Source organism: Mauremys mutica, chromosome 5, assembly GCF_020497125.1.
Source record: "Mauremys mutica isolate MM-2020 ecotype Southern chromosome 5, ASM2049712v1, whole genome shotgun sequence".
NCBI classification, from domain to species: domain Eukaryota; kingdom Metazoa; phylum Chordata; order Testudines; family Geoemydidae; genus Mauremys; species Mauremys mutica.
In genome coordinates, this window is record NC_059076.1 from 14,362,958 (window position 1) to 14,381,208 (window position 18,251).

Consider the following 18,251-nt stretch of genomic DNA (forward strand, 5'->3'; position numbering starts at 1 on the left):
GGGTGGAGTGGGCGGGTGCACGGAGCCTCCCCCCACGCGTTCTTACACGTCTGGGTGAGGAGGATGTGGAACATGGTGAGGGTTGAGGGTGGTTATACAGGGGCTGCAGCGGCACTCTGTGATCCTGCTGCCGTTCCTGAAGCTCCACAAGACGCCGGAGCATGTCAGTTTGATCACGCAGCAGCCCCAGAGTTGCATCCCGCCACCGCTGATCTTCCTGCTGCCACTGCTGATTTTCCTGCCGGTCTTCCTGCCGCCACCTCTCATCTCGGTTGTCCCTCCTGTCCTCACGTTCATCCCTCCTGTCCTCACGTTCACTGGCCTCTTTCCTGTAATTTGAAACCACGTCCTTCCACTCATTCAGATGAGCTCTTTCATTGCGTGTAACTTCCATAATATCCGAGAACATCTCATCTTGCGTCTTCTTTTTCCTCCGCCTTATCTGTGCTAGCCTTTGGGATGGAGGAGGGATGGTTGAAAAATTTGCAGCTGCATGAAGGAGATAAATATTTAGAAAGATACATTTTACAGAACAATGGTTATACTCTTTCACAGTGAACAGCACTATTCACCTAGCACATGTGATTTCCCTACAAGGTCGCATTTTTCATCTTAATAGTGAGTGCTTGCAGCTCTGGAGTTACAGATCTCACAGACACAGGTCCAGGCATCAGAATTCAGCTTTCATGCGGCCATGGTAAGCCACTGTCTTTCGGCTTCTGTAGTGATTTACCCCTCCCCCCCAACGCATGGCTAATACCACGCTAGCTCCCTGCTAATCAACAACCTTCCCACCCCCCCCACCCACTGCTTGTCTGGTAGCTTGGGGAAGATCGCCAGTGACCAAACACAGAAAAGATCATCGGCATTTCACTCCTCCCCTCCCCCCGCTTCGCTACGTGCAGGAAAGTTTTTTTTTAAAGCTGATGCAGTCCACGAACCCAGTAGAAAAATGGCCACCCCCCTTACTTAAATTCCTGATTTTTAACCAGGTTATCCTGAACGATATCACTTTGCTGAGGATAACAGAACAAGATAAAGAGCGGATACTTCTTGAATGCCAGCAGTCACCGGGACCATACGCTGCTATGCTTTGCCACGCAATGATACCTGATTACTTGCTACATGCATGGCGTGGTAAAGTGTCCTACCATGGTGGGCGGAACAAGGCTGCCTTGCCCAGAAACCTTCTGCAAAGGCTTCTGGAGTACCTACAGGAGCGCTTCATCGAGATGTCCCTGGAGGATTTCCTCTCAATCCCCGGACATGTTAACAAACTTTTCTAAGTAACTATACTGTCTGCGAATGCATCCCAAGTCCTCAGGGCAAATCAATCATTAAAAAAGGCTTGCTTAAAAAACAATGTTTGCTATTTGCAAAGGTACACTCACCAGAGCTCCCTTCCATGGCGTCATTGTCTGGGATAGTGGCTTGTGAGGGCTGGGAGGACGGTAATTCCGTCAGGGTGATAAAAAGCTCCTGGCTGCTGGGGCTCACGGAGTGCTGTGTGCTCTCTGCTAGGTCTTCCTCCTCTTCTTCATCTTCATCTTCCCCGTCTGCATAATCCTCAGCCATGGCAGAGATTACAACCCCCACCTCGGAATCCACGATCAGGGGTGGGGTACTTGTGGCGCAGCCCCCTAAAATTGCATGCAGCTCAGCATAGAAGCGGCATGTTTTTCGACCTGCCCCGGACCTTCCGTTTGCTTCTTTGGTTTTCTGGTAGGCTTGTCTGAGCTCCTTAACTTTCACTCTGCACTGCACTGAGTCCCTGCTGTGGCCTTTATCCATCATAGCCTTAGAAATTCTTTCAAATACTTTTTCATTTCGTCTTTTGGAACGCAGTTCTGTTAGCACTGAATCCTCTCCCCATACAGCGATCAGATCCAGTACCTCCCGTGCAGTCCATGCTGGGGCTCTTTTACGATTCTCAGGAGACTGCATTGTTAACTGTGCTGATGAGCTGTGTGTGGTCACCTGTGCTGATGAGATCTCCATGCTGGGGAAGCAGGAAATGAATTTCAAAAGTTCGCGGGGCTTTTCCTGTCTACCTGGCCAGTGCATCCGAGTTCAGAATGCTGTCCAGAGTGGTCACTGGTGCACTGTGGGATACCGCCCGGAGGCCAATACCGTCGATCAGCGGCCACACTAACCCATAGTACCGATATGGTAATACCGATACTAGCGTTACTCCTCTCGTTAGGGAGGAGTACAGAAACCGGTTTAAAGAGCCATTAAAATCGATATAAGGTGCCTCCTAGTGTGGACGGTTGTGGCGTTAAATCGGTTTTACGCTCCTAAAACCGATTTAAACGCCTAGTGTAGACCAGGCTTTAGAGCGGCTCATATGCACATGGAGCAGGGCTGGACTGTGGATCACTTACTCACCTTCGGGAGCACCACTGGGGGCTATCTCATAGACTCATAGACTTTAAGGTCAGAAGGGACCATTATGATCATCTAGTCCAACCTCTTACACAACGTAGGCCACAGAATCTCATCCACCCACTCCTGTAACAAACCCCTGACCTATGTCTGAGTTACTGAAGTCCTCAAATCGTGGTTTAAAGACCTCAAGGTGCAGAGAATCCTCCAGCAAGTGACCCGTGCCCTACCCTGCAGAGGAAGACGAAAAACCTCCAGGGCCTCTGCCAATCTGCCCTGGAGGAAAATGCCTTCCCGACCGCAAATATGGTGATCAGCTAAACCCTGAGCATGTGGGCAAGACTCATCAGCCAAACACCCAGGAAAGAATTCTCTGTAGTAACTCAGATCCCAACCCATCTAACATCCCATCACAGACCACTGGGCATATTTACCTGCTAATAAATCAAAGATGAATCAATTGCCAGAATTAGGCTATCCCATCATACCATCCCCTCTATAAACTTATCAAGCTTAGTCTTGAAGCCAGATATGTCTTTTGCCCCCACTGCTCCCCTTGGAAGGCTGTTCCAGAACTTCACTCCTCTAATGGTTAGAAACCTTTGTCTAATTTCATGTCTAAACTTCCCAGTGTCCAGTTTATATCCGTTTGTTCTTGAGTCCACATTGGCACTAAGCTTAAATAATTCCTCTCTCTCCCTAATATTTATCCCTCTGATATATTTATAAAGAGCAATCATATCTCCCCTCAGCCTTCTTTTGGTTAGGCTAAACAAGCCAAGCTCTTTGAATCTCCTTTCATAAGACAGGTTTTCCATTCCTCGGAACATCCTAGTAGCCCTTCTCTGTACCTGTTCCAGTTTGAATTCATCCTTCTTAAACATGGGAGACCAGAACTGTACACAATATTCCAGATGAAGTCTCACCAGTGTCTTGTATAACGGTACTAACATCTCCTTATCTTTACTGGAAATACCTCGCCTGATGCATCCCAAGACCGCATTAGCTTTTTAAACGGCCATATCACACTGGCAGCTCATAGTCATCCTGTGATCAACCAATACTCCAAGGTCCTTCTCCTCCTCTGTTACTTCCAACTGATGTGCCCCCAATTTATAACCAAAATTCTTGTTATTAATCCCTAAATGCATGACCTTGCACTTTTCACTATTAAATTTCATCCTATTACTATTACTCCAGTTTACAAGGTCATCTAGATCTTCCTGTAGGATATCCCGGTCCTTCTCTGTGTTAGCAATACCTCCCAGCTTTGTGTCATCCGCAAACTTTATTAGCACATTCCCACTTTTTGTGGGAAGGTCAGTAATAAAAAGATTAATTAAGATTGGTCCCAAAACCGATCCCTGAGGAACTCAACTAGTAACCTCTCTCCAGCCTGACAGTTCACCTTTCAGTATGACCCATTGCAGTCTCCCCTTTAACCAGTTCCTTATCCACCTTTCAATGTTCATATTGATCCCCATCTTTTCCAATTTAGCTAATAATTCCCCATGTGGAACCATATCAAATGCCTTACTGAAATCAAGGTAAATTAGATCCACTGCATTTCCTTTGTCTAAAAAATCTGTTACCTTCTCAAAGAAGGAGATCAGGTTGGTTTGGCACGATCCACCTTTTGTAAAACCATGTTGTATTTTGTCCCAATTACCATTGACCTCAATGTCCTTAACTACTTTCGCCTTCAACATTTTTTCCTTGCATACTACAGATGTCAAACTAACAGGCCTATAGTTACTCGGATCACTTTTTTCCCCCCCTTTCTTAAAAATAGGAACTATGTTAGCAATTCTCCAGTTGTACAGTACAACCCCTGAGTTTACCGATTCATTAAAAATTCTTGCTAATGGGCTTGCAATTTCATGTACCAGTTCCTTTAATATTCTTGGATGAAGATTATCTGGGCCCCCTGATTTAGTCCCATTAAGCTGTTCGAGTTTGGCTTCTACCTCGGATGTGGTAATATCTACCTCCATATCCTCATTCCCATTTGTCATCCTACCATTATCCCTAAGCTCCTCATTAGCCTTATTAAAGACTTAGGCAAAGTATTTGTTTAGATATTGGTCCATGCCTAGATTATCCTTAACCTCCACTTGTTTTCTTCTTATTTATATGTGTAACAGAGTTGGGACTCACCACCTGGCTCCTCCTGCTGGTTGTCTCTGGGAATTAGCTCTGTCCAGTGGAGTGCCCCCTGCTGGTGGTTTTCCATCCATCATCTCGCCCTCGGTTGGCGTGTGGACCCGCGTTGCTCCCAACTCGTGGCGTCCTCTTCCGGACCACTGCCCTCCGGCAGTGCCCCTCAGTCCATCCACACCCCCTTCTGGGGGGGTGTGTTGATGAGCAGTCCTACACTCCAGCTACCATGTCCAACCAGACCCTCTGAGTCTAATCCCTCTTGTCTGGGGATCTGGCGTAGTCTATAATGGGCCACTCCCTTTGGCCAATGGCTGGGTGTACTGCAAGGGGGGAAAAGGGGGACCCAGGCCCGCCCTCTACTCTGGGTCCCGGCCCAGGAACCCTCTGGCGGAAGCCTTGCTGTCCTCCTTCTCTCCCCTCCTCTGTCTGCTTCCCTGGGCTGCTTCCCCTATGGCCCCTTGCACCCGCTAGGCCCTTCCCTTCAGGGCTGGCAGCCTGGCAGGCTCCGGGCTAGAGTCCCTTTTGCTCCCCAAGCCTGGCCAGCACTGCGCTGTCCGCAGTGCTAGTCTCCCACCTTTGGAGACTGACCTTCCCCTCTCGAAGGCCTGGGACAGACTGACTGCTCCCTTCCTGGGCAGCCTTCTTATAGGGCTGAGCCTGGCCCTGATTGGCTGTCCCCAATCGGGGCCCCGATTGGCTCACAATAAGCCCGTCTCTAACTGGCTCCCTGTCTGCGCAGGCACCCTGGCCTGCCGCAGCCCACACTCTCAGGGAGTGGGGCAGTCCGCCCCACTACAATATGGCTATAGAACCTTTTACTATTGGTTATAATTCCCTTTGCAAGGTCCAACTCTACATGGCTTTTGGCCTTTCTCACTTTATCCCTACATGTTCTGACCTCAATAAGGTAGCTTTCTTTGCTAATCCATCCCATCTTCCACTCCTTGTAGGCTTTCTGCTTTTTCTTAAATCACCTTTTTGAGATGCTTGCTCATCCAGCTTGGTCTACAATTCCTGCCTATGAATTTTTTCCCCTTTCTTGAGATGCAGGCTTCTGATAGTTTCTGCAACTTTGACTTGAAGGAATTCCAGGCCTCCTCTGCCTTTAGATCCACAAGTTCTTCAGTCCAATCCACTTCCCTAACTAATTTCCTTAATTCTTTAAAGTTAGCCCTTTTGAAATAAAAAACCCTAGTCCCAGATCTATTTTTGTTTATCCTTCCATCTAGTTTGAACTGAATTAGCTCATGATCACTCGAACCAAGGTTGTCCCCTACAACCATTTCTTCTGTGAGGTACTCACTACTCACCAAAACCAAATCTAAAATGGCATCCCCTCTTGTTGGTTCTTCAACTACTTGGTGAAGGAATCTCTCAGCTATTGCATCCAGAAAAATCTGAGCCCTATTATTATTACTAGCACTTGTCCTCCAGTCTATATCTGGGAAGTTAAAGTCTCCCATGATCACACAATTCCCATTAGTGTTTACTTCATTAAAAACATTAAAGAGGTCTCTATCCATATCCGAATCAGATCCTGGCGATCTATAGCACACCCCAAGCACCATCTCAGGGGAGGCTCTAGTAGCTTTCTTCCCCAATGTGATTTTTGCCCAGACAGACTCTGTCTTATCCATTCCATCACTTCTTATTTCTTTACAGTCTACCTCATCATTGATATACAATGCTACTCCACCACCTTTGCCTTTATTTCTGTCTTTCCTAAACAGCACATAGCCTTCAATACCTGTATTCCAGTCATGACTACTATTCCACCATGTTTCTGTTACCCCTATAATATGCGGTTTCACTTCTTGCACCAGTAGCTCTAGTTCCTCCATTTTGTTACCTAGGCTTCTCGCATTAGTGTACAGACATCTTAATTTTTGCCATTTGGCTTCACTGATATTCTTTACCCGATTAGGCACAGGCATTCTACCACCAGTATCACCTATTAGACTGGTATCTACACTCCCTTCCTCCTTATGTCCATTCTCATATCCACGGCTGTATCCTCTCTTACTTTGTTTTCTTCCCTCTCAATGTTAAATTCTGGCATGGAGATTACCTGGACATCTCCCAACCATCTCCCCCAAATTCCTAGTTTAAAGCTCTCTTAATCAGTTGTGCCAGCCTCCATCCTAGAAGTCTATTTCCTTCCTTACTCAGGTGAAGTCCATCCCAAGAGAGCAGTTCTCTGTCCATGAATGCTTCCCAGTGGCCACACATCCCAAAGCCCTCCTTATAGCACCACTGCCTGAGCCATCTGTTGATCGCCATAATCTTGTCACACCTTTGTTGCCCTTCTTTAGGAACAGGCAGAATCCCCCTGAAGATCACCTGAGCCTCGATTTCCTTAAGCATCTTCCCCCACCTGGCATAGTCTCCCTTGATACGTTCCAGCGAGAATCTAGCCGTAGCATTTGTTCCCACATGAAGGACAATCAGCGGATTCTTTCCCGTTCCCGTTAGGATCCTTTTCAGTCTCAGGTCCACATCCTGTATCTTAGCACCCGGCAGACAGCACACCCTTCTGTTCTCCGGATCAGCTCTAGCTACAGGCCTGTCTATTCTTCTCAGTAAGGAGTCCCCAATCACGTAGACCTGCCTTTTCCTGGTGACGGTGCGATTCTCCGGTCTATCCCCTGTTCCCTCTGGCTGCAAGTCCTCTCGATTCCTATTCACCCTTGCAATCCTCTGCAAACAGGATCGGGATCTAGCCTGGAGACGGATAGAGAGCTCTTTAATGTTTTTAAGGAGGTAAACACTAATAGGAACTGCTTGATCATGGGGGATTTTAACTTCCCGGATATAAATTGGGAAGCAAATGCTAGTAATAATAATAGGGCTCAGCTTTTCCTAGACGTGATAACTGATGAATTCCTTCATCAAGTGGTTGCTGAACCGACGAGGGGGGATGCCATTTTAGATCTGGTTTTGGTGAGTAACGAGGACCTTGTTGAGGAAATAGTTGTAGGGGACAACCTTGGCTCGAGTGATCATGAGCTAATTCATTTCAAAATAAATGAGAGGATAATCAATATTGCATCTGAGACTAGGGTTTACGATTTCAAAAGGGCTAACTTTACTAAACTAAGGCGACTAGTTAGGGAAGTGGACTGGACTAACATATTTAGGGATCTAAAGGCAGATGACGCCTGGGGTTACTTCAGGTTGAAGTTGCAGGACATGTCAGAGGCATGTATCCCGAGAAAGGGAAAACGGCTCGTAGGTAGCAGTTTTAGACCGAGCTGGATAAGCAAGCGTCTCAGAGGGGTCATTAAGAAAAAACAGAAAGCGTACCAGGAGTGGAAAATGGGAGGGATCAGCAAAGAAACCTACCTTATTGAGGTCAGAGGGTGTAGGGAAGCAGTGAGAAAGGCAAAGTGACGGGTGGAGATGGACCTAGCGAAGGGGATTAAAACCAATAGCAAAAGGTTTTTTAGCCATATAAATAGGAAGAAAACCAAGAAAGAAGAAGTGGGACCGCTTAAAACTTTGAACGGAGTGGAGATTAGGGATAATCTTGGAATGGCACAATATCTGAATGAATATTTTGCCTCGGTCTTTAATGAGGCTAATGAAGGGCTAAGGAATAGTGATAGAGGGACCGATGGGAATGAGGATATGGGGGTAGACATTACGGTATCGGAGGTGGAAGCCAAACTTGAACAGTTTAATGGAAGTAAATCGGGGGGCCCGGATAATCTTCATCCTAGAATATTAAGGGAATTAGCGAGTGATATTGCTAGCCCGTTAGCGATGATTTTTAAGAAATCTCTAAATTCGGGGATTGTACCGTTTGACTGGAGATTAGCTAATGTAGTTCCTATATTCAAGAAGGGGAAAAAATGTGACCCGGGTAACTACAGGCCTGTTAGTTTAACATCTGTAGTATGCAAAGTCATGGAAAAATTTTTAAAAGAGAGAGTGGTTACGGAGCAGGAGGCCGATGGCAACTGGGATAGTTTACAGCATGGATTTACGAAAGGTAGATCGTGCCAAACCAACCTGATCTCCTTCTTTGAGAAAGTAACAGTTTTTTTAGACAAGGGAAATGCGGTGGATCTAATATATCTGGATTTCAGTAAGGCGTTTGATACGGTACCGCATGAGGAATTACTGGTTAAATTGGAAAAGATGGGGATTGAAATGAAAATCCAGAGGTGGATAAGGAGCTGGTTAAAGGGGAGACTGCAGAGGGTAGTATTGAAGGGGGAACTGTCGGGTTGGAGGGGGGTTACCAGTGGAGTTCCTCAAGGTTCGGTTTTGGGTCCGATTTTATTCAATCTATTTATTGCTGACCTGGGAACCAAGAGTAGGAGTGGGCTGATAAAGTTTGCGGACGACACCAAGTTGGGAGGTATTGCCAATTCAGAAAAGGATCGGGATATCCTCCAGGGAGATTTGGATGACCTTGTAAACTGGAGTATTAGTAACAGGATGAAATTCAATAGTGAGAAGTGTAAGGTTATGCATTTAGGGATGACTAACAAGAATTTTAGTTATAAGCTAGGGACGCACCAGTTGCAAGTAACGGAGGAGGAGAAGGACCTAGGAGTCCTGGTTGATCGTAGGATGACTATGAGCAGGCAATGTGATGTGGCCGTTAAAAAAGCTAATGCGGTCTTGGGATGCATTAGGCGAGGTATTTCTAGTAGGGATAAGGAGGTGCTAGTCCCGTTATATAAGGCGTTGGTGAGACCTCATCTGGAGTATTGTGTGCAGTTCTGGTCTCCCATGTTTAAGAAGGATGAATTCAAACTGGAACAGGTACAAAGAAGGGCCACTAGAATGATCCGAGGAATGGAAGGCCTGTCGTATGAAAGGAGACTTGAGGAGCTCGGTTTGTTTTCCCTAACCAAAAGAAGGATAAGAGGAGATATGATTGCACTCTTTAAATATATCAGAGGGATAAATACCAGGGAAGGAGAGGAATTATTTCAGCTCAGTGCTAATGTGGACACGAGGACAAACGGATATAAATTGTCAGTCAGGAAATTTAGGCTTGAAATTAGACGAAGGTTTCTAACTATCAGGGGAGTGCAATACTGGAACAGCCTACCGAGGGAAACAGTGGGGGCAAAGGACCTCCATGACTTTAAGATTAAGCTAGATAAGTTTATGGAGGAGATGGTATGATAGGATACCGGGCTTAGTCAATAGGTTAATTAAGTGCCACACTGGTAAATAGTACAATGGGTCAATGATATGATATTCTTAACCTTTTTCCAGAGGGTATGGCTGGAGAGTCTTGCCCGCATGCTCGGGGTTCAGCTGACCGCCATATTTGGGGTCGGGAAGCAATTTTCCTCCAGGGTAGATTGGCTGTGGCCCTGGAGGTTTTTCGCCTTGCTCCGAAGCATGGGGCAGGGGTCACTTGCTAAAGGAGTGGGGGGATCAGCTTATGTGGCCTGCATCTTGCAGGAGGTCAGACTAGATGATCATAATGGTCCCTTCTGATCTTGAATTCTATGATTCTATGATTCAAACCATCCTGTATCCTCCTGGGGCTCATATTTGGTGTTGTCTCCATTGACTCTTCCCCTCTTCCTATAGGACTAGCTGCTCTTCTCTTCTTCCTTGCCCTCTCACCTTCAGCGACCACCTGCTGTGCTCCTTCTTCATTTTCCAACTCTGCAAACCTGTTCCTGAGCTCTATTTCTCCTTCACTGGCCTGTCTTTTCCTCTGCCTGGTTCTCTTAGTCACATGCTTCCACCGTCCACTTTCCTCAACCAACTGTCTCCCCTCAGAGTTCTTTGGTCCTGCTTCCATCTGTAAGTCTGAGCTTTTCTCTTCAGCCTCCTCATGGCTTTACTCCATCATCTGCTTGAACCCTCTTCTAAACTCAACCAGAGTTTCCACCTGCATCTCCAATCCTTGGATCTTTTCGTCCATCAGCTCTATCAGGCGGCACTTCATGCAGACGAAACTCTTTTCAGGTACCCCCTCCAGGATCATGTACATGCCGCAGCTTCCACATCCAGTCATCCTCACTGTGTCTTCCACTGCTGCCTCTGTATCGGTCATAGCCTCCCCTCCTAAATCCTGTCAGTCCAGGAAACACAAACCAAAGCAAACCACCACCACCTACAGCAAAACAAACCCCCAACAGGCACCAGGAAATGGAATAATTTGTTTGAGATCCAGGACATAGAGAGCAAGTTCATTCCTGGAGCACAGGCCAAAAGGCCAAGGATCTTCTTTCTAAACCATAGAGGAACAAACAATTCAGAGGGATCAGCTGGATGATTTATCAAAAAGTAAAATGTTTACCCAGAATTACCCCACAGAGGTAGATGACGGCTGGACTGCCCTATGGCTGGACTGCCCTTGCTGCGACAGGGGGAAGACTCCAAGAGGACATTCGCCTTCACGAGGATTCCTCCACATCCTTCCACCAGGGGCTCAGGTTTGCTCGCCACATGGCAGAGCAATGGGACCCACCTCCAGTGCCTGGGCCAACGGCATGCAGGCCCAATGGCTCGCTGCAGCTTTGTTCTCCTGGCAGGTCTTCCCAGCCCAGCAGTGTGGCTCAGAGGGAACCATGCCACTGGCCTGCCCTGGGCTTCAAGGCCATACCTTAGAAGGGGATCCTGGCTCCCAGCGGGCGCCACGGAAAACATAGTACAGCCCTAAGGGTATTCTCTCTCCTGAGTAAGGCTGACTGGGCTGGAGAGGGCCAACATGTGACTCCCGCCCCAGTCCTGGCCAAGCCTTCCCACTGCTCTCCTCCTCCTGCTGTGCATTCACCTCCCATCGACAGAGGGGCTAGCACAGGGCTCAGGGATAGGGCTGAGGACTCGGCTGAGCCACCCTTCCACATGGGAATGGGGAGATCTACGTTCGGAGGGTTCCTTCTGGGCACAGCTCTCCGTTACCCCCCGCCCACTCAGAACGGGATACAACGGTGGCCTTTCCGTTTCCAAAGGGTGACTGTTTTCTTAATCTGTGTGAGGGGCTGCAAGGTGGCCAAGGGGTTTCACATGCACCAGACATTTGCTCTGCTCATAAAGCTTAAAAAGTGCATCAGGATCCACCCAAGCTACCCTCCGAGACATGCCAGCCTGCCCCTCCCCTGGCACAGACCATTCTTGATGCTATTCTGAACATCAGCTCATACACAGCAATGCAAAGAAAGGGAGAAAAATGATTTCCCTTCAGGTGCTACCAACTGCACATGTATCCCTTTGCAACCCTCCCACCCAGCCAGTGAGGTCCCAATATTCCTATAGTAGCACTCGCTGTTTTATAGTTCTGGGTAAGTGCTGGTGGACTGGGATGCTAAATGTCTCCCAGCTGATGTTGTGCCAAGTGTCCAGGAGCACACAGACAGCGACTGTTACATTCTCAGATGAGCTCTAGCAGATCATTTCGAAATTGGTGAGATTGCAGGAAGCTCGCTCTGAAAATCAATTATGTCATTTGACACAGTTTCCAGGCTCTATTCAAGAGAGGCCGGGATTTGGGGTAGCAGTGGTCTTGGGGGTCAATTCTTAGAAGCAGTCAGTTTGGTTGCACAGCTTAGCCAACTGCTATTAGTTCTTCTGTATTGTGGCCAATGAAGTTACAGAGAGCCAGAGAGACAGAAAGCTCTATTAGTAAAATGTGGAGGCGCTTGGTCTTGCTTAAACAGTTGTAATTAAATTGAGGTCATGATACATAATGCATGATGAGATCATTACAGAAATATTGTACACTTCAAAGTAGAGCTGAGCAAAATTCAGAATTTCCATCCTTGGGAAATTCCCACATTCCAACTTTTGTTTTTCTTCTGGAGTGGAACAAAAAGTTGAAATTTCAAAATATCCTGCGGAACAGAAATTCCAAAAAAAATTCTGTTTGGAAATGTTGCAACATTTCATTTCAGAATTCAAAAACAGAACCATTTCAGTTTGTTTAAATGATTTGGAAGCATTCCTTTCAAGTCATTGCAACATTAAACTGCGTTGTTGGCGAGGCAATGCATTAGGAGAATAGTAGTTCCAGCCCCCATGCTCTCCTATGGCTGGACTACTTCTTCCATAATACATCCAGAATCACATGACTCCCAGAATGCACCACACAGGAAAATCCACATTGCAATATGGCAGATGTAATCCTCCAAGGAGAATGGGGGCCAGGACTAAAAATCCCATAAGACAATATGCAATAGGGGAATGCGATTTAATTATTTTTTTAACTGATTTGGAGCAAAATGTTTTGGGTCAGTTAAAAAAACTGAAATATTCCGATTCAAGCCAAACCAGCCCAAAATAAACATACTTCATTTGATTTTCCTGACAAAGCCAGACATTTGTGGAAGCTGCATTTTCCTTCAGAAAATTCCCAACCAGTTCTATTGCAAATGCAAAGTGCCGCATCCTTGGCTATGGAGCTACTGGTTTGACTCGTTTCAGGATGAAGTGCATCGCAGGGTGCACGCGGAGATGAATCTGCCGAGGCAGCAGCAGAGCTGGAATTCAGTGAGTCAGCACAAGGTGATGAGATGGGAAATCATGGCCTTGGCAGAGCGAGTGCAGCACCCCAGGGAAGCAGAGAAGAAGGGAGATGTCTGGTATTGGTGACAAGGAGTCTGGTGCCCTAGATACCAGCATTCCTCCAGTGACTGCATACAGCTCAGCATTTCCCTGACTGCTAAGCAAACAAGGAGAAGCAACTGCGGATCGGGTCAGGATTTAAAATCCATTACATATTCTCCTGCTGTTTCAAAAATTGATGCAAAGGGGTTATTATTCGAGACTGACGACATTCAGATCAGGATAGAAACTGTCCGGAAGTTTAGGAGTGATGAGAGCCAAGGTGCTGGTTGAGGATCATCGCTAATTATTACAGCTTCCACTAACAGCAAAAGCTATCAAAGTGGTTGCAAAAGTGATTGTTTAAATTAACCCCTTCCCTGAGCCAGATCTCCAGCTGGTGTAAATCGATGCATGCCAACTGAGAATTTGACCTCACGTGTTTAAATACTTCCAGCCTGGTGACTACAGCATTGGAGCAGAACTCGGGAGACCTGGGTCTATTCCTGGCTTTGCCACTGGCCGGCTGGGTGGCCCTGGGCAAGTCACTTCATCTCTGTGCCTTGGACTCCCCATTTGTAAAGTGAGGATAATGATACTGGCCTCCTTTGTGAAGTGCTTTGAGATCTACTGATGGGAGGCGCTAGGTAAGAACTGGGTAGGAGTATTAACTTGCTGAAAAGTTTCCTTTGGGACTTAAGCTTTCCATATTTGGTCTCATCGTTTCAGACCAAAGAGCACTGTTTTTGGAGCGCAGGGCAAAGGGGAGGAGGAATGGAGAAAAGAAAACCAACTGTTTGGAGTTCAGCGAGGGTGTTGTGAGATGTTCACTGCCCTCAATTCCTAATCTCGCGGTCTCCTTCTCTCTCTTGTCATTTAATCCCTCTCCCATCTGCTCTGTACCTCAGTTGTGTCCAGCTCCCTTATACACGCTTCCCCTGCTTGGTCCAATTCTTCTCCACCATACACTGCCCTGCCAGTTTCTCAGTCTCACCTGCAAATTAGGTTCTCTTCTTCTGTGGATACACTGTCTTCTCCACTGTCTTGGTGGACATCTCCCATTGGCCCCACTGGCTGACAGCTCCAATCCCTGAGGTTCAGTTCCTCTTTCCTCTTCCAGTGATGTAGCAGCAGCCTCTGGTGGAGGCAGCTAAGCTGGTTTCTTTTCCTTCTTTCCTGTCCAGGCTTTTCTCTGTAAGGAAGTACCTGACAATGGGGCCACAGAAGCAGCTGGAGGAGGGCGAAAAAAAAGCCAGCATCATGTGACCTGCCACCTTTCTGTGATCCACTAGCAAATGCTTCGTAGACCACAGTCAGAGAACCACTGCCCCATATCATAATTAAATCTGGACTATAAAAGGCTTGGTAGCATTTTGGACAATGCTTGGTAGCATTTGGACAGGTGATGCCCTCAGACTGATGGTTGAGAAGGATTGGACTGGTGTCATTCCAGGCAGCGTATAGAGATTTCCCAATGTTTTTGAGCTGTCCTAAGAATTTGCACCACCACTGTGTTTTGATCTCTGGGTTTACTGAGAAAGCTTTAATCATACAGAACGGAATTATGTAATGGGAGTGCTTGGCTAATTTAGGTTTGGCGCCAGCTCCATTACATTAATTATGGCTATTTGTGCAAGGCCAAATTCTTCTATAGTTACTGATGGAGTTCTTTCTTTATTGATTTCAACCATTTCTTTTGAACTAAACTTCAATAAAAGAGCAACTGCTCCAGGTTTAATGGAATGGAGTGGAGGTTTGGCATTCTTTGCACCATCTCAACTTTTTTTATTCAACTATATCTCGACCCAGGGTCCACATGTCTTCAGATTCATCTATTTTCTCTCTACAGCAATAAGTTCTCCTTTCTTTGGCTGCTAACTCAGCCAGGTTCAAACACCGTGGCTCTATTCTGCGCATAAGCGGATGCTTCCATTTTTGTAAAATCCTGTGCTTGGTGACCAGTGCAGCCCTCAAGAACCAGTCTTTGTTAATAAACAGACCCACCCATTACTGCCATTCAAACCAATTAACCTAGCAACGAGCCCAGCACTGCTCAGTGGGGCTATATCAGTTTACACCAGCTGAGGCTCTGGGACCAAATGCCCATATACGCCAATATAGGGACAAGTATCAAGGAAAGTTCACACACAAAAGCCAATTCAGTCTCGCCTGAAGGCCGGCACAAGACTCCATGCACCACTTAACTCCTCCTGTATAAGTGATGTATATATGGTCCTATTTGTGCTGGTGAACTGTGTTGGCACCAGGGGGCTACTACCCCTGAATGGATCTTAAATGGCTCCCAGTGGAGCAGATTACTGTCTTAGCAGTGAAAAAGGTCCACAGTAATAATCTTGCATACACTGCACTTTATTTGAGAAGGAATCAGGCCAGCACTAAAAGGTTACATTAAACACATAATTCCTATGTTAGACATTAAGAACTATACGTTAAGAGTGATACGTTACCTTCCCCTTAGCGAGTCTCTCTTTCACAAACAGAGGTGGTGGTTACCAATTCTACGGACGACTTCTTCCCTTCAGGTCCGGTCTCTGCAGCCCTCTGGTCTGTCTCAGATTCTCTTGAGGTAAGGCCTTGGCTGCCTGGAAACCCCTCTGGTCACACACCTAGTTGAGCCCATGGAGCAGAGTTTTGGCTACTCTGTCTAGCAGCATTGCTTCTTTAAGCGTTAATTAAGGAATTCCCCCCAACAGTCATTTAATTTGCTTTATTTTTATACTTTTTCCTCAAAGGGATCACCTCTTAAAAGCATGCCCAGTGGGCGTGTGGCTACTAATTTTTACCTGGTTAGTACTTTCGGAGGAGACTGCAGAGTGGTGCCAACTGAACATTACCCCCACATTCCCTCCCTTATCAATCATTCACTTCAGCCCCCTGCATGATGTCCTCAAACAGGCTTCAGCCCGTGCTCCACTCAGGATGTTCTTCACGTGTTGTTTGCTTTCAAGTGCACATATTTGCTGACCCAAAGATCAGTATTGATCATACACGCAGCATGGAGCCAGTCAGTTTCACCTCTGGCATCTGCCTCATGCTAAGAGAAAGATTCTGCTCCCAGAATCCTCTTTCGCAGTTCAGTCATGTCAAGCCACGTTCTCGCACCAGTCAGTCAGTACAGCCACACCAATTTGGCACTATCCCAACAAATTGCACTCTCAGTCTCTGTTAAGGATTTCAAGCTACCTGAAACTACTGGTTACTAATGTAAAAGTCTGGCAAATTTTGGCCTAAACGGTTTGCAAAAGTGTCACTAGTAGTCACCATTAATTATGCATTAAAATTATTTTTGCTCTGCTAACTCCAGTTGTGTCCTGTGCCTGTACTGAGCTTTGTGAAAAAGAAAAATTCAGTTTGCTAGCACCCCCCTCCCCTTTTTTGGTTTTTAATTCCACTCCTGCCTTGTTCCAGAGAAGAACAGAAGTTTGGCAGTGAGGTCCAGTCATGGTAGGCAGTCCAGTGCAGTCATTGTCACCCCTGCTTTGAATCCACCTGCCAGAGGAACACATGGGCAGCAACGCCAACATACAATGGGACTGAGTTTGTTCCCCGTAAGATTTTGCTCCCACAAAGATGTCATTGGGTTTAGGAAGCTACAGCTGAGCTTAAAGATGACTTTTGGGCCATTTGCTGCATCACACAGCAGAGGGAAACAGAGGAGAGCAACATGAACAGCCATTTTGAGTGGTCAGTGGGACCCTGTCAAGACTGAATCCCCACTCTGTCACTCCAAGTGCAGAAGGTGGGGGCCCGCAAGGATTTTAAAAATTAATACTGGCCACTCCAGGCTTGTATTAAACTGCCAAGGTTACAGCTTTTCTCTGACTTGGCTTGGTAAATGCTGTCACCACCCAAATGCAAAAAACCTCTTTAGCCCCAGGAAGGATCACTTGGGAATTCCTCCCTATGGGGTACCCTCAAGCCCCTTCGGCTCTCCCCAACCCCCCTTCAGGGAAGAGCAGAGAAAGAAAACAGAGGAAATTAGCTGTGGCTACCAGCTAATCAAACATGCACAAACCTTTTAGGACACCAAAAATCCAATCCTGTTCTTAAAAGAGGTAAATTTTATTAAAAACAAAAAGGAAAAAATTACATCGGGAATTCTTTGCTAGATTTTAAAAGAGCAATTCCAAAAATCAAGCACCCAAAATAGCTTTCTTGGTAGTTCAGCTTAAAGGTTACAAGCAAACAAATGCATCAGGGGTTAGCACAGAGGAGATCCACAAGCCAAAATAAAAAAGGTAATAATTAGAGATATACCAATCTCCTAGAACTGGAAGGGACCTTTAAAGGTCATGGAATTCAGCCCTCTGCCTTCACTAGCAGGACCAATTTTTGCCCCCAATCCCTAAGTGGCCTCCTCAAGGATTGAACTCACAACCTGGGGTTTAACAGGCCAATGCTCAAACCACTGAGCTATCCCTCCCCCCTTAAAATAAATCTATTTGTGTCCAACTAAACATTCCCTATCCAAAAAATTTCCTTTAGAGATGGAAGGTGAATGTTCATACCTGGTTCAAGCCTTACACAGCATTCCTGCTCCATCCCCGCAGCCCAGAGACCAAAGGGAAAGTTTATTTCCCTGTTTTATCTATCTTCCCATTGGCTCTTTTGGTCAGGTGCCCACTCCTTCTCTTTTACTTGTGGGCTTGTTAATCCTTTACAGGTAAAGCAAGCAGAGAACAGACCAAGAGGGATTTTACAGCTAACTGGTTGGCTGGATGTCCATCAAAGGGAGCTACCCCCATGTATCATAGACCCAGTAGCAACACACCATGCTTCACCAATGGCCATTCAGCCACCAGCTGTGCCTTATCTGTACTGGTGGGGGCAGGGGGGAGTGGGGAGGCATGTCTGGTCACAGGAAGAGAAGAGCCGGTGATAGAGGGCAGGGACTGGACACATACAGGGACAAATGGCCTTGCTACAGCCACCTCTCCACACCTTTAACCCGTGTGGCTCAGACTTTCCAGTGCTCAGCTGGAAGTTTTGGCTATGCCTGCTAACCCTTTCCTGTGTGGACAAGGCCTATCCGGCAGCAGGTATGAGGCTAGCAGAACAGTTGCCTATTGGTCCCAAAATACAAATGGAGTTGTTGTAAGAGATCATTTCTGAGTCAGGGAACGTGTGACTTGAATGTTCCGAATAAGATGACAGTCCTCACTGGG

General features: G+C 46.6%; 1 long non-coding RNA gene across 2 annotated transcripts; it reads right to left on the reverse strand.

Moving 5' to 3' along the window:
* Positions 1-430: 430 nt before the first annotated feature.
* Positions 431-16,013, reverse strand: LOC123371400. Of its 2 annotated transcripts, none has more exons than XR_006579789.1 (3): positions 15,534-16,013; positions 14,060-14,257; positions 431-489 (listed from the first exon to the last, which is right to left on the reverse strand). It is a non-coding gene; the product is annotated as an uncharacterized LOC123371400 (long non-coding RNA). The 2 variants fall into 2 exon arrangements; XR_006579788.1 differs by having other exon boundaries at positions 14,060-14,295.
* Positions 16,014-18,251: the final 2,238 nt, after the last annotated feature.